Raw genomic sequence first — 15269 nt, 5'->3', positions numbered from 1 at the left:
TTAAAAACATTTTGAGAAAAGATCTTCACCAGACTACCATGACACACACAAAAAAGCTTAAGAATCCCTGCAAGTTCTGGTTACCAAACTATCAAAGTAAGGAACTTTTAAACTCTGAGTTAATGTGAGGGAATATTCAAAGCTCATGTTGCCACGGTTGGGGGGGAAACAAAAACAAAATTCCTTTCTCTGTTAGAAGACTAGATTCCAAAATTACTCTGCTTAATGAATTCCAATTTTCTCCTCCTTTGCCCAGGAAAAAAATACTTATATTCATTAGTGGTGGCATTTAGCAGATGCCTTAAGATCCTTATCTCCACTTTTTCTATATTACTTGTTAAGTTTTCTACTTTTTCCTTTTATTTATCTTTGTCTAAAACTGCAAGACATTTAAATTCCTTACTATTGTTGTACTAATGTCTGTCATCTAGAAATTGTTAATTTTTTCTTGTGAATTGAGATATTAAGAAACTCAGAGTATTTGAGTTTGATATTGATATTGGTTAGTTCATCTCTACTCACAAGGTACATTTTTGTTTTTAATTTGTCTTATATCATGATTTCAACTTTTACGTTTACCTGGTATATAATAAATTATTTTCTGACCACTCGTTTTTATTCTAAGTATGTCTGGGTGTACTTTTAATTTTATTCAGGCTTTATTGAAGCACATATGTTCAGTACCTAAATCTTTCTGCCATTATTATTTCTGATGGGGAAATCCCCTCCTTTTTAAGTATTGGATATGAGGAAGGGAAAAAGAGAAAAATCTCTTTTTTTCTGATTTTTGCACTTTGAAAGAAGGCAGGAAATAAATTCAATCAGGAACTTAGAAGCCCTGACTTTTCTATTTGATTAGAGGTATTAATGGCCCACTTATAAGAGTTTTTGATGTCCGTGAGCCAACGTTCTTACACTATAAACATAGAATGAAAGAACTGAAAAGAAACCAAGAGATCAAGTTACTTAACTTTTCTAAGGTTCAGTTCTCTGCAAAATGAGGGATTTGGAAAAGGTAAAATTTGCAGTTTGTTTTTATTCTGAAGCTGTGATCATATGATCTGATTCATTTTTGAATCAGTTAATTAATAGATGTCTGCTTCGTTGGTAAAAAGAGGCAGGCTGACAAAGGGAGACCCTATCAAGTAGCGAGGTCAAGTGATATAGACACAAGAGCATTGTCCTAATACACAGGAAATTGGGATCTTAGTCCCCATTCCAATGCTTGCTAATGACTTGTATGAGTCACTTCCTTTCTCTATATCTCTGGCCTATTTTGAAAAGTGATACTTTAAAACTAAATTATCTGTACACAGCTTCTGATTTTAGCTTTTGGCATCAAACCTCAAGAGATTTCCCGTCTGAGGGCTTCCAGAATTTCCCCAAATCTACCCATCTAGTTAGGGATTTGGGGACGTTGTGGTTCATAGTTAAGTTTTGAGTTGGGAGAGGTAGTTATTTTTGTGATATCAAAATAGTATTTCATTAAATGTTTTTCTGGTTATTCCTTTTCATTGTATTTGTGAAGAAATAACCATAGTCATCATGTTTCTTGTTAGCACATTGCATTACTTTTTAATACCTCATTTTAATTTTATATTTTTATGCTAATTAGTGGAGTAGATAAATGGGGGATTGGAAAATAATCTGATATTATATAGCCAAATAACATCAGATGGTATGAGAGGTATTTTCTGCCTCCTAGCTCCCAACATTAATCAAATTTTAATTAGAAAATTTTGAATAAGTCCTAAACTTGATTGCTTATTCAGCATTTGATCTTTTTGAAAAGAATGAAATATTTGTTTCTTGCTTTTGATTTAAAACAAAACAAAATTTCAGTATTTGACTAAAGTGCAGATTTAAAAAAACAGAAAGACAGCTGCAATCCTAAATAATTGATGATTATTATTTGCAATCTTTTCCTGGAGAGTTTTTTCAAATTCTTTATCTTAGTCATTTAGAAGTTTTTAGTTGCTTCCTGACATATATTGATTTTAAGAAAAATATTAGAAAGTTCTTTGTAGTTCCAGTTACAACATGATTAATAATAAAAGCAGCAGACTAAATTTTCTTCTCCAAAGATTCTTTCTAATATTAGTCATTTTGTGAGATAAAAAATGAAAAAAAAAATCCTCTTTAATCAGGGTGGTTCAAAACCTTCGAGTCCCAACTGAGAAGGATGCAGATTGTTAACACCCCCTCCAGGGAAATTGACATGTATTTCTTTTCCTTGCGATTTTCAGCATAGATGAAGAGAGAAATAGCTAAACGTGATGATTTTTATTTCCCGTCTAACATTTTCTTTTGAGGCCAACACAGAGGTATGAAGGGAAATTGTAATATGAAGTAAAGACAAAGCAGGGCACCCTGTGCCAGATAATTTCACTGCTTCCCAGTTTATTTGATTGCTCCCACCTGGAAACACTAATTAGGCTACAAGAATTTGGGATGAAAATAGATTCCAAAGAACCCATTTGTTTCAAGTGTGGCAGAAATTGAAGGAAAACTCTCTATCCTTTTTTTTTTTAATTGAGTTTCCTTTAGATTCATCATATTACCAGATGGCACAATGTTGCCAAGCAGCTAACAGTAGAAGAAAATTAAGTCAATGGTGACTTGTCTGTCCACAAAAGTGGATTTCGATAAAAAAAAAATGTCACTTTGATTTGCTTGCATTGCAGATTCAGGACATGGCTTGTGGTCTCTTCCCTCTACCACAACATACCCTGCCTCCTCCAAAATGTCATTTTCAAGTTGGTATTTGAGATAGAATGTCAAATATAGCCATATTTTAAATTAAATTATTCTTAAACCTATTGGCAAGATGATACAATGGCTGAATTGTCTCTCTCCAGCCCTTTGCCCTGCTGTGGGTCACTTAGAAATTAAATTTGGTTTTGTTGTGTTTTTAAACCAAGTCAGGACTATTTTTCTACTCCCACAGATTGCCCAAATGTGAAGGAAGTGCTAGAAATTTGGAACTTACCATAAGGCAAATTTAAACAACAAAGGAAAAAAAAAGGAATGAAGTCATCCTATTCTGGCATTTATCTAGTGTTGTAGGGCAAAGAAAAGAACATCTGCTTTGTGGGTGGAAAATCAGGGCTCTGATCTCACCTCTGAAGCTTCACCCACCTGGGAACTACAGCAAACCACTTTACCTCCCTGAGCCTGTTTGCTCCTCTGTAGAAGAAGGTGCTTGTATTAGATGATCTTTGTGTTAGATATCCCTTATATCAGTGGTCCTCAAAGTATAGTCCAAAGAATTGTTGGGGTCTCTGAAATCCTTTCAGAAGGTCTACAAACTCAAAATCATTTTTTATTTCTAATATAGTAAATAGCTATAAATATAACCCATGTGAACAAAAACTCTTTGAACCAGATCCTCAATAGTTTTTTTAACGACATGAAGATATTGAGAACAAAAGTTTGAGAACCGCTGCCTTACAGTCTCAGATAGGTGAACCTATAGAAACAAAGAAGTGGGTAGAATGTTTTCACAACCTCTTGCAAAGAGGCATCTACTTGACTCACAGCAATGGGTTCAAATGAAAATAGCAGTAACGGTGCACATTTTGTAAAAGCATGCTGTATTAGGCCCTGGGTAGAGAGAAATGACGATAATGACATTCAGTTTCTGACCTCAAAGAACTTGGATTTGAGCAAGGGAAGACAATGTGTACATATCTAAGTTATGTATAAAATAAATTTAACAAACAACTAAATAGAAAGTAATGGGGATGAAGGGCATACCCTGATAAGGAATAGCAGCCAAATCTCCCGCAATCGCCACATAGACTACTCATTCACAGAAGCCAGTGTCATTATTGTTCCCAAAATGTGATGAAGAAGAAACTGGGATTTTTATTATTGGTGTGGAGATTCCTTCTCCTCATATAAGATCATAAGATCTATTCGGACATCTGGCTCTGAGGAAATAATTGACACAGATCTCGTAAAGGATGGGATCAGGGCCATTGCTTCCAATTCAACAAACGTGGAATGTAATCTATATTTCTTACCACCTTAGACAGTAGTCTCTCTGCTCACATGCCATGATAATCATTGATTTCTCCCCATTGGTATACATGAAGTTTGAACTCTGGCTCAAAGATTAGGAAAAGAGCAGAGTGACCCTCCAAGGAGTGACCCTCCATCGGGAGAAAAAAAAAGAGATACACAAAATGATTGCAATACTTTGATACAATGTATAATAGACATGGGGCTGCTGCTTTTTGTTTTACTTTTTTCCTCAATGAATGAATGGTCTGTCAGTAAGTGTTGATTTAAGTTGGTTTAAGTAAGTAGCAGGCACTGTGATAAGCCCAGGGAGTACAAAGAAAGGATTCCCTTCTCACTCTTCTCCTCTATCTCCACCAAAAAAGCAGTTTGGCCTTCTAAATTTGCATGATGCTGCTTTCAAGTTTCCTGTTATTGAAGAATTCCTCTGTCCTCTGCTGCCATTTTCCCTTAGTTCCTATAACTCCCGGAACAGCTGCTACTAGCATGGAAAGGCTCTCTTTTCATTAGAAAGGCTTTGAAAAAGGCTCTTGACATCCTTTTTTTTGTCAAATGGTGGAAGGAGGGATCAGTTCCCAGTAGGTTTCAGCTAAGTTTAACTAATTTTTTGTTTTAAGGAAGCTATACCTTTAGATTATATTACACCAACATCCCCAATTGGCCACACCTTGAACAAAGCTCAGAAGATTTTTCAGTTTTCAGAGTTATTTCAGTTTGCTTTTCTCTTATTGTTCATGATTGGATATTTTTCATATCATGACCAAAATGCCTTATTTTTTAACTGTTAAGATTCTGTGTTCACTTTCAGGAATTGAGTTTACTCTTGTGTATTTGTTTCATATTCTGCTGTTGTCCTTAGGATATTAGGAGAAAGCCAGCCTTTTAGCATGGTGTCTGCAGCATGTGAGCCAAACTTATGAAAGCACAAGGGCAAGAGTCACACAGGTTAGGCAGGTGTGTATAAAGAGCTATATCACTGAAAGGAACTTCCAATTCAGTGAGATCACAAAATCATTTGAGTTCTTTCTTTCTTTTTCTTTCTTCCTTCCTTTCTCTTCCTTGAAAGGAAAATTCTTTGTTTAGGTTTTTACCTTTTTATTAACGAAGCAAAACTCTAGACAAAGAAATTTAAAGGAGTTTATTATAAGTACTTCAAGGTAGCACCATGCTGACTGGCAAATTGCTGGAGATTAGCAGTGGCTTCAAGGTGGGTCCAACTTTTATGAGTAGCTTTTGTAATGAAATAAAAGACAATTTAGAATGGTCCACATCAGCACAAGAGGTTGGGTGGACTCTTGCACCTCAGTTCCTTCCCAAGGAAACCAGCATATGACAATTTGCAGGTGAGGCACAAAGAACACAGATAGGAATATGCAACAAAGGGCCTGCAGACTCGATGATAACTTCCCCCACAAAGCCTCTCCTAACACTGATTGACAAGCAAGACTGGGAACAATGGGTCACTTAGTCAACACAACTTAAGTTATATGCATACATACATTCAAATACCTTTGATGGCATGTTTTTATCAGAGACACTTGATGTAAAAAAAATATTTTCCCATTTAAGTTTCTCTTCTTATCTGAGCTGCTTTAAATTTGTTTGCATAAATTATTAATAACACAAAATAAAATATGTGCACTAACAAATTCAGAACAGCTCAGCTAAGAAGGGAAATTGTTATGTTCTGATATTGTTATTACTATCAAAACTTATTCTGCCCGTGTGCCTTGAGCCTTCCACCTCCTGGTATAAAACATATCCTCTGAGGGAAGGTGGCAGGGGGCCAGGCAACTTCTACCTCCTGTTAGGTTTTTCTTCCACCCAGGAATATGGAGAACTTATGGTGTAAAGACTATTAACTTCTCCTTTGACTTCTGGCCTTCTATCTCCTGCTTTGCCTGTCCTTTTTAGGAATTAGGAAGAGGACAGTTAGGGAGGGACACTGTTGTGTCTCTTGCTATGCTTCTGTTTTTGTTTTTATAGATAATCCTCATTTTAAAATGTTGTTTTAGTAGCATATAATATTACACAGTAAATGCCAATAATTCTTTTTATTTCTCCTCTTATTTTAGTAAGTATATTTTTCTCTGTCCTTATGGATCAGGTTTACTAATGGTTGACCAATTTTGTTGATCTTTTTAAAGATTTTTAAAGAAACAGCTTTTAGTGGATTTTGTTTTGTTTCCTTTAACCTTTAAGATATCTTCTTTGAGCTTATTTAAGGTTTTGTTATTACACTGATTTTTTTAATCTTCTATTTTGTGAAATGTATGTCTAGGCATACAAATATGGAGATACATAGATATCTACACATACTGCTGAGAACCTTAGAATATTTGTCTTGCTTTAAGAGCTGCTTTAGTGACATGCCTTTATTTGTTCTTTGACCCTCTTCTTGTTCAGGATGTCTTTATTAAATATCTCTGTGTTCCTGGTATTAATTATTGTTTTATTGTATTATGATCTCATAAAATATGTGTTTATTGTTTTTAAGCTTACTTGTCTTCTGTGCTCTAGCAAGTCTTTTTTTCCATAAAGCTTGTATGTAGTAATGCCTGGATGTATGTATCTATAACCTCTTACATAGACCATTGAGGGCTCAGACTTATAGTTCAGGAAGGTAAATGGAGAATGAGCTGAGGTAGGGAGACTTGAGGAAAGGAGATTACCTGCAGGCTGTGACAGTAGCCTGGTCTTAAGGAGATGTGGGTTTATGGCAGAGTGGTGGCAGCATCTGAGGCAGGGGAGGGGCAAGAATATGAGAGATGCTGTTACCAAGTAGAAAGAATGTGATTGGTTAATTGATCAAATACAGGGAACTGAGAGAGATTAAGGAATCAAGGATAGCACAAAGGTTGTGAGACTGAGTAACTGGGAGGATGGTGGTGCTCTTAAAAATACAGGGAGTTTAGGAAGAAGTAGTAGTTTGGAGGACAAAGATAGCAAATTCAGTTTTAAACATGTTGAGTTTAGATATCTGTAAGACATCCAGTTCGGCATAACCTATAAGTAGATGGAGATGCAAGAGGGAAGGTCAGCTGAGAGGTTAGGATTGGATCAATAGATTTGATAGCCATCAACTTAGAGAGTGTACTTGCATTTCTGGTAACTAATGAGATCATCGAATAAAATAGTATGGGTTGAGAAACCCAGAACTGAGCCTTGGGATTAGCTAGAGTGACCTAGACAAGGATCAGCAAAAGAGACAGAAAAAGAGTAGTCCAATAAATAAGAAGAGAACCAGAAGAAAGCAGGACCACAGAAGCTTAAAGAAAAGAGGGTGATTGACAGTGTCAGAAGCTACAGAGAGGCCCAGAAAGATGGGGACTGAAAAGAGACCATTAGTAACTACATTTGGGTAGTTATTGAAAGATTTGTTTGACTGCAACTATAGAATATTGATTAGTAGATCACTTTTACTCTGAAAAAATGAAGTCTCTATTGCAGTACCACAGGTTCCCTGTCCCTATTCTGTGTGATATTTTTTAATCAATGACACTGAAAGCATAGAAGTTATGACAATTAAAATTATAGATAATGTGAATCTTGAAAGCACAAAATCCCCAAAGATTTCAAAAGTCAAAATGATGAATTAATCTAGTCTGATGAAATTTAATATGAAGAAATCTAAAGCCAGATGGTTTAAAAAAAATCAAGTATGCAAATACAGGACAGGAGAGGGACTTAATTCATGTCACCTGGGAGGTTTTCTAATCTACAAACTGAAAAAGGCATCAGTTTGACATAGAAACCAGAACAGAATTAATGAAATCTAAGTTTGTTTTTATTGAAGCACAGTATCCACAAAAGGTGGAAATATTCTACTTTGGTCAGACCACATGGGTAGTATACACAGTCACTTCTATAGATTCACATTTTAGGAAGGTTATTGGCAAAAATCTTTTAACTTACATTAGAGAAATCAGAAGGGATACAATAGCTAGCTGAAAGCATTGAAAGGGCTGGTTGTCATATGGAAGGAAGATTACACTTGTTTGGCTAAGCCCCAAAAAGCAAAGTCAAGAACACTGAAGAAAGGTTATAGAGAGTCATATTTTTGCTCACTGTTGGGAAAAATTTCCTTACAAAGCATATCAGGCGATGAGTTTCTCATCAATCAGTAAACTCTGATTAAGTTCCAACCTCATTGTGTGAGATAGTGGTGAAGGAGAGACTGACAAGAAGGCATATGAGTGTTATGAGACAAGATTCTAAGCTAAAACAGGAGGGGAGAAAGAAGGAGGGTCTGGGAGGTTTTAAGAAGGGCAAAAAGGTTGGGAAGAGCCATCGTGGTGAGTGGAACAGTGTTAAGAAAGCAGGGGAGCGAAGGATTGTCTAGCAGCAACAAGAGCTCATTTGAAATTGTGTCACAAAATTGGTCATAGACCTAGTCAGAAAGCTTGCATGATTTTCTTCACCTTCATTCATACGAAGCATATTTATAAGAACAAAGATAGCAAATGGTGGGAGTGATCCAAGGCTAAGATTTGCAGGGTCAAATATGAAAAATGTAAAGAGGCTAAGGAATTCAAGAAAAGTGGACAATATAGACAAATTGTTCACCAAGGGGTCAAGAAAAGAAAAAGAAGCGAAACTAGTTAGTTCTGGGGAGATACCTCAGGAGAGAACTAAAGGGACAAGGGATTACAGGTCACAGTTTAGAAAAAGAGTAGGGTTTTGTAAGGGAAGGCAGAGAAAGAGGTGAAAAGCCAAAATAAATATAGATTGTGGTAGTTAAGTCGATTTGGGAATTGGTTGAACATGGAGTTAATACCCTTGTGGGTGATAACAAGATCCAGAATATGACCCCCTTTATGTCTGCTAAAGACCCCAAGTGTGTTGGTAGGAGTTGGTGAGGAGAGAAAAATTGTGACACATTAATACGAAGTCATCAAGGGCAGAAGGGAGTGTGACCTGGAGATCTGTAGATAACAGAAGGATTTTGATTGGGTGGTAGCTATGAAGAGCATAAACTTCAAACAAGGAGAGGTTCCTGAGTGACAAAGATAGATGGAGAACCTGGAGGTGGTAAGATGCAGCAATGAATATTCCAACTCCCTCTTCACGGAAGGAGATGAAGGGAATGGGTTAAGTTTCAGTATTAGTTTACAGACAAAAGGAGTGGAAGTAGAAAAGATTTAGGATGAAGAAAAATTTGTTGCCTGTGGAACAGGCATTCTACAGGACACAGCAAAAGGAGGTGAGTGGTATTTGGTCAGAATTTTGCTGTGGGAAGGTTGAATAAGGAATTGGGTGGTGGCAAGTGGGATTTGGATGATGATCCTGAGGTTCAGAATCACTGGAATGTGCTTATATAAAAGTACTCGAGTTTATTCAACCATTCTCTAGTTGGCCATAATTCATTTTAGAAGAAATAGATGATTCTTTCCCCCCTCTTTTTTATGTTGATTTTTGAATAGAATACTAGCAATGATTCAGAATCACTGGATTGAAAGGTATGATCAGTTTTGTGATTCATGTCATATTACTGTTTTGTTTTCCAAATTTCTAGCCTGTCTGCCATGCTAAAAACAATGTAGTAAATTTCTTTTTTCCTCACTTCCACATTAACTGGTTTGCATAAAGCCAATAAATTGAATGACTGAATTCTGTTTGTCTTTAGATGTTTGCTTGTGTGTGTGTGTGTGTGTGTGTGTGTGTGTGTGTGTGCGTAAAAACAAAAGTTGTAGATGAAATCCTAAAATAACAATCAACTGAGTTAGAGTCATATAATTAAGTAACTTGTAAGACACAGCAGGGTAGAATAATTGCTTTTTACTTTTTCGTGTCCATCTATGACACCTAGCATAGAACACAGATTATAATAAGTGCTTATGTATTTATTAAGTGTCTAATTTAGGGTTTTGTAGGTAGTCGGTACCAAATAAATGTTTGTGGAATGAATTCCCTGAATTTTTTTCAAGGGATTTCCTATTTATTTTCTCATTTGTATAATAAAATAATGAATGGAAAATAAAGACAATGCCTATATGCATACATCATTTTGATGGTTTTTAATTACTTTGCCAGTCATACTGATTTGTGCATCTAGAGATTGCAAATGACAGCAAAATGAATGACAAGTCGAGATCATTTAGAAATACATGAATTTTGTTCACCTTCACATTTCAGCTCTGGTGTACTGGATTACAAGCCAAAAACACTTATTCTCTAAACCCGACTGTAAAACTAACTTTGCAGGTGAGTCATTTCAATTATCTAACTCTTTTTTCACATCTATAAAATGTGGCTATCACTTACTTCACTTACCTCACAATGTTATTTGGAAGATCAAATGAGATAATGGAACATGAAATGCTATGGAGACTAAAACAATTTACACTTTTCTAGCAATAGAGGGTTTACAATGAATTTCATCACAATTAGCCTGTGACACAGGTAGCTCAAGTAATAGTATCCCTATTTTAAAGATTTAATCTACAGATAAGATGTCAGATGACTCGAGATGCCAAAATCTGCACAGCCCTGACATGTCATATCTAGAACAAAAATCCAGATCTTCTGAATCTAGGGCCATTACTATTTCTACTAAACCACAGCTGCAATGGACAAAGGATACAGACACTTCATAGAAGAAGAGCAAGGTGTTAACAATCACATGAAATAAAGTTCCAAGTCACCAATAGTAAGAGAACTTAAAAAATCAAAACAACTCTGAAGTTTTACCTCACCTTCTTCAAATTAGCACCATTGACAAAAGACAATCAATTTTCAGGGTGTCTGGGAAAATAAGACACTGCTGTTATTGGAGCTATGAATCAGTAGAAGCATTCTGGAAAGCAGTGTTTAATTATGCAAATAAAGTATCTATACTCACAGATTCCTTACTAGTTTTATATCCCAAGGAGACCAGTGCTATCCAGAAGAAAGTCCCCATGTACAATAAAATATTTAAAGCAGCACTTTTGTGATAGCAAAGAATTGCAAAGAAAATAAATGCCCATAGTTTAATGAATGGCTAAACAAGTTATGGTATATGAGCATAATGAAATATTATTACCGTGCTATTATTGGTCTTACACTCAAATAGAAACAGATCCCTGTAGGTAACAGTGACTTTTTGTACTTTGATGTATTTTGTTAAACATTTTCCAATTACATTTTAATCTAGTTTTGCTTGTACTAGGAAATTTGGGGCATGTGAGGTTAAAAAAAGAAATTGTAAATGTGATATATATAGGATATGTACAGAAAAACATGGAAAGATCTATATGAACTGATACAGAGTAAAGTAAAGAGAGCCAAGAAAGTGGTATTTGCAACAACTCCAACAATGTAACTGGAAAGAACCACCACACACACAAAAATATCAAAAGTGACTGCTACAAAATTATAAATAGGTATCGTTCAAATGGAGAGAGAGAATATGAGAGATCCACAAGTGCTGCATGCACATTGTACATTTTCAGATCTTTTCGATATTTTTGCCCATTACACTGACCTTTCTTCCTCCACTTTTTGTTTTTTTTTCTCTTTAAAAATACTCTTTGTTCTATGGGATGACTCTCAGGAAAGGAAAGAGTAAAGGAAATAATTTAATATCTAAAATAAGAGCAATTCTGTAATTGACAAATAGTCCTATGAACAGATAGTTCTCAAGATAAAACAAAAAAAACGACTATTTGTCAATTAAAGAATTGCTCTTATTCTTATTAATTTTTATATCTAAATCTTAAATATGATACCTTTATCAAATAACTTAGCTGAATTATTTCTCCTTAGCTGCTTTGAATTTCTTTGTATAAAACCTTTATCTTTATATTTCATTTTTTAAAAAAAATATTTTTCCCTCTCTTTGCTCCTCCCCGACCCCCTTTTTTGCATAGAAGAAAAGGGGAATGGAACAGATGGAGTGTGTTCAGTATTAATACTTCTATTTCCCCTCACTTCATCTATACTTCAGTAACAAAGTCTTGGTCTTCCTTCCTCTTAAAACCCTTCTTCACAGTCCTCCTCATACCCCAGACATATGACTTGTTTTGCTTTGACTAATATTTCCACAGAACTGCTTTCTCCTGGTCCCTATTTAATTGAATGTAAACACTTCTTTATATGTGTGTTTTACCCTCTTTTGTCTAGTTAAAACTAAAGTGAAGTTCAGCTGATGCCTTGCCCCCTTTCTTTTCTGTAGCCTTCTCTTTCTGCCCAAGAGTATGTGTCAAAGTCCCCTAATTCCTCAGTCTTTTTTTTTATCTCTTAAGTTTTTATACACGGTGTTTCTGGGTAAGTTATCCTTCTTTTTGAGACTCTCTGTTGTCTTTCAGAATATTGTTTGTCTGCACTCCTGATCATAGCTGACCCAAATACAAACTTGTTCTTCCTGGCTGTGTGCAGGATTTTCTCTTTGACCTAGAAGCTCTGCATATTGAAGATTATCCTCAAAGGGAAGCAACTACCCTTGGTTACAATCAGATGGTATTTTATGTAGGTCTTCAAGGAAGCCAGGAGAGAATTGGCAGAGCACAGTGGCAGTCAGGGAGCATCAATATATTTAGATCGCATGTCCCCCTACACATGACCTCAGTATACTTCCCAGTATAGTTCTTTGCACAAGTTAACACACTACAGAGATTTTTGGTATGTATCCCTTCACTGCATGTTCATTGTTCACAAGTGAATACTTTTGTATATTTTTTCTTTTTTTTCTATCTTTTGGTTGGTCTTATTATTGAAGTTTGAGTGTTGGGAGGGAGGAGCAACTTTTGCTTAACCAACTGTGACTTGTGGAGGGATACTAAAAGTAAATGAATCCATGGTGGTTCTTAAGACATAGTTTTGAGAAGTGTTGACCCTGAAATAGTTTTTTGATGGTAGAGAGTTTTTATGGATCTCCAAATATGAGAGAGATGCCCTAGGTACTGTACTCATACAGTGAATAAGCTGAATTAAGGCATTATAATTTTGTTTTTCAAGGGATCAGGACATGGAGGTCACTTTTCAGGTATAGAATATTTTTAGTGTTTTTAGTCATAATGTGTGCTCCTTAAGTTTCCTTTTTATAAAGGATGCTTTTGCATGGATGTATTTTGCTTTTCTACTAAAGCTATTTACTTTGAAACTGGATCCTTACTAACGAAGCATTATTTAAAAAAAAAAAAAAAGACAAGTCAAACATCAGTGACTTTACCTGTCATTTTCCCCTTGTTACTGAGAAGATGGAATAAGTGTTCAGTTCTAGTTTTCTAGAACTGACATCTGGAAGTACATGTTGACTGCTAAAAACAGTAGTTTCGGCAGTCTGAATGATACATTTCTTGCTTAGGCTTAATGCTGTCTAAATAAGCTTATCCTTGTTCCCCACTTTCCCTGGACTTGGTGTGAAAACTTCAATTATATTTCATTAATCCATGATACAGAATTTATTCGACAATTCTCTAACAAATGAGAACTCACATAATTTTGAAGGATTTTTGCTATTTAAAAAAAAAAACACTGTTTACCATCCTTTCTTCTTGGTCTTTGCTTCTTTGACTTACTTGAGTATATACCTAATAATAGCATGGCTGAGTAGAAAAGGAATGAAAGGTTTTAGTGACTTTTTCTGTACATAATTCTTATTTTCCAGAAACAGCAGTAGTACTATGCTTGGCTTCCCATATTATTCATTCCCATATATTGTCATATATTCACATTAACTATCATACTCTATTATATTTTTCTGCTTGGAAATTTTACCTCACACTCTTTCAAATGTTATTTTAATTTCTTTTCTCTTTTTCTTACTGATCTGTAGTAATCTTTCCTACCAGTATTAAGAAAGGAACTTTGAAATAGAGATGTTAACTGACTCGTACAGATTTATATATCTTCAAGCTGCCAAATCTAGGAAACAAAATCAGAAGTTCTGGCTCTGCTGTGAGTACTCTTCCACAGATTCCCAGGTGCCCCTCTATCAGTATGTATATACTTATAAGGACAAAGAGAGTTTATACACTGATCTTAATATAGAAGAAAAAAAACTATAACAAGGGATTTTTTAAAACAGAAAAATATAAATGAGTTATCAAGGATTGCCTTATGCTATGTAGCAAAATTGTTTCCACTTTCCCTCATTTCAACTCTTCCATAGATTAATTTTGAATGCTTAATTCTATGACAATGTTAGCGGTAAGATGACCTGTGAAACGCCACTGACATAAGCTGTCTTTGGGTGTTGCTGAAATGGGTTCTGAGACGTAGAACTGCCAAAGTTATTAAATAGTACTTAAAAGGAAATTCTAACTGCAGGAGAGGTAGTATTCTGGAAAAAGGACTTGCATTCTATACTAGAAAGAGGAAGTCCAAAGGATAGATTTAATTGTTGCATGGGACCACTTTGCTTGGTTTTGCTTTCCTGAACTCACCCAACAGTTCTTGAACAAGAGTGGTGTCCTTCTGCCCTTAACCAGGAAAAGACTTTCTGATCATTTTGTCTTGGCAGATATGAGACCAGATGACTACTAGAACTGTGAAGAGAGGAAACCCAGAAACTCTTTGTCCACTAGATCAACAGAATTTGTGAGTGCAGAGTTCAGATACTCTGCAGAACCATTACAGTAGTATAATTAGGTTTTTCTGGGTATGCAAATGCCTTGGCAGCATGTGAGATATGCCCTTGACATTCCTGTTCCCAGAGTTACTTCTTTGTACAAGTTCAGTGCTAACTGGTAATTTGTTTTATATATCTTTTAATGAATATTCGCTATTTGCACATGGTCTATAAAAGTATCCAAATTTCATAATTAATGGTGTGTAAAGTTGTAGGAGATATGTCCATTATGCTTTGGGTCATGGGGTCAGAATTATCTTCTGTTACCTCTTTGTTATGCTGCTGTTCAATGAAATATGTTCTCCTTGTCTTGGAAAAGTAAACTGATAAGTGCTAGGTTCTGACTCAAGGATTTATGTGGGTATTGATCAACTTAGAACATGTTTTTTAGAACCATAGATTTTCATGGGTCTTTGAATATATGTCATTATACTGCACTGAGTGTGTTAGGAGTGAAGTTCAATGGTGTAAAGAATATCTGCAGGCTTGCTAAAATTGGTTTTGAAAATAACGAAGTGCTACAAGAAGATAAGCCCATAGTTCAGATACTATTCTTGGAGAAGGACTTGCATTCAGTAGTAGAAATACAAGTCCAAAGAACAGACCTAATGATTTTGTGGCACAACCCTACCTGGCTTTTTCTTACCTATACTCCTTGGGGAGCTGTGGGACAGTGGAACTACTTTGTCCTGCT

Source organism: Antechinus flavipes, chromosome X, assembly GCF_016432865.1.
Source record: "Antechinus flavipes isolate AdamAnt ecotype Samford, QLD, Australia chromosome X, AdamAnt_v2, whole genome shotgun sequence".
Taxonomy (NCBI): domain Eukaryota; kingdom Metazoa; phylum Chordata; class Mammalia; order Dasyuromorphia; family Dasyuridae; genus Antechinus; species Antechinus flavipes.
Note: the sequence above shows the minus strand (reverse complement) of the source record.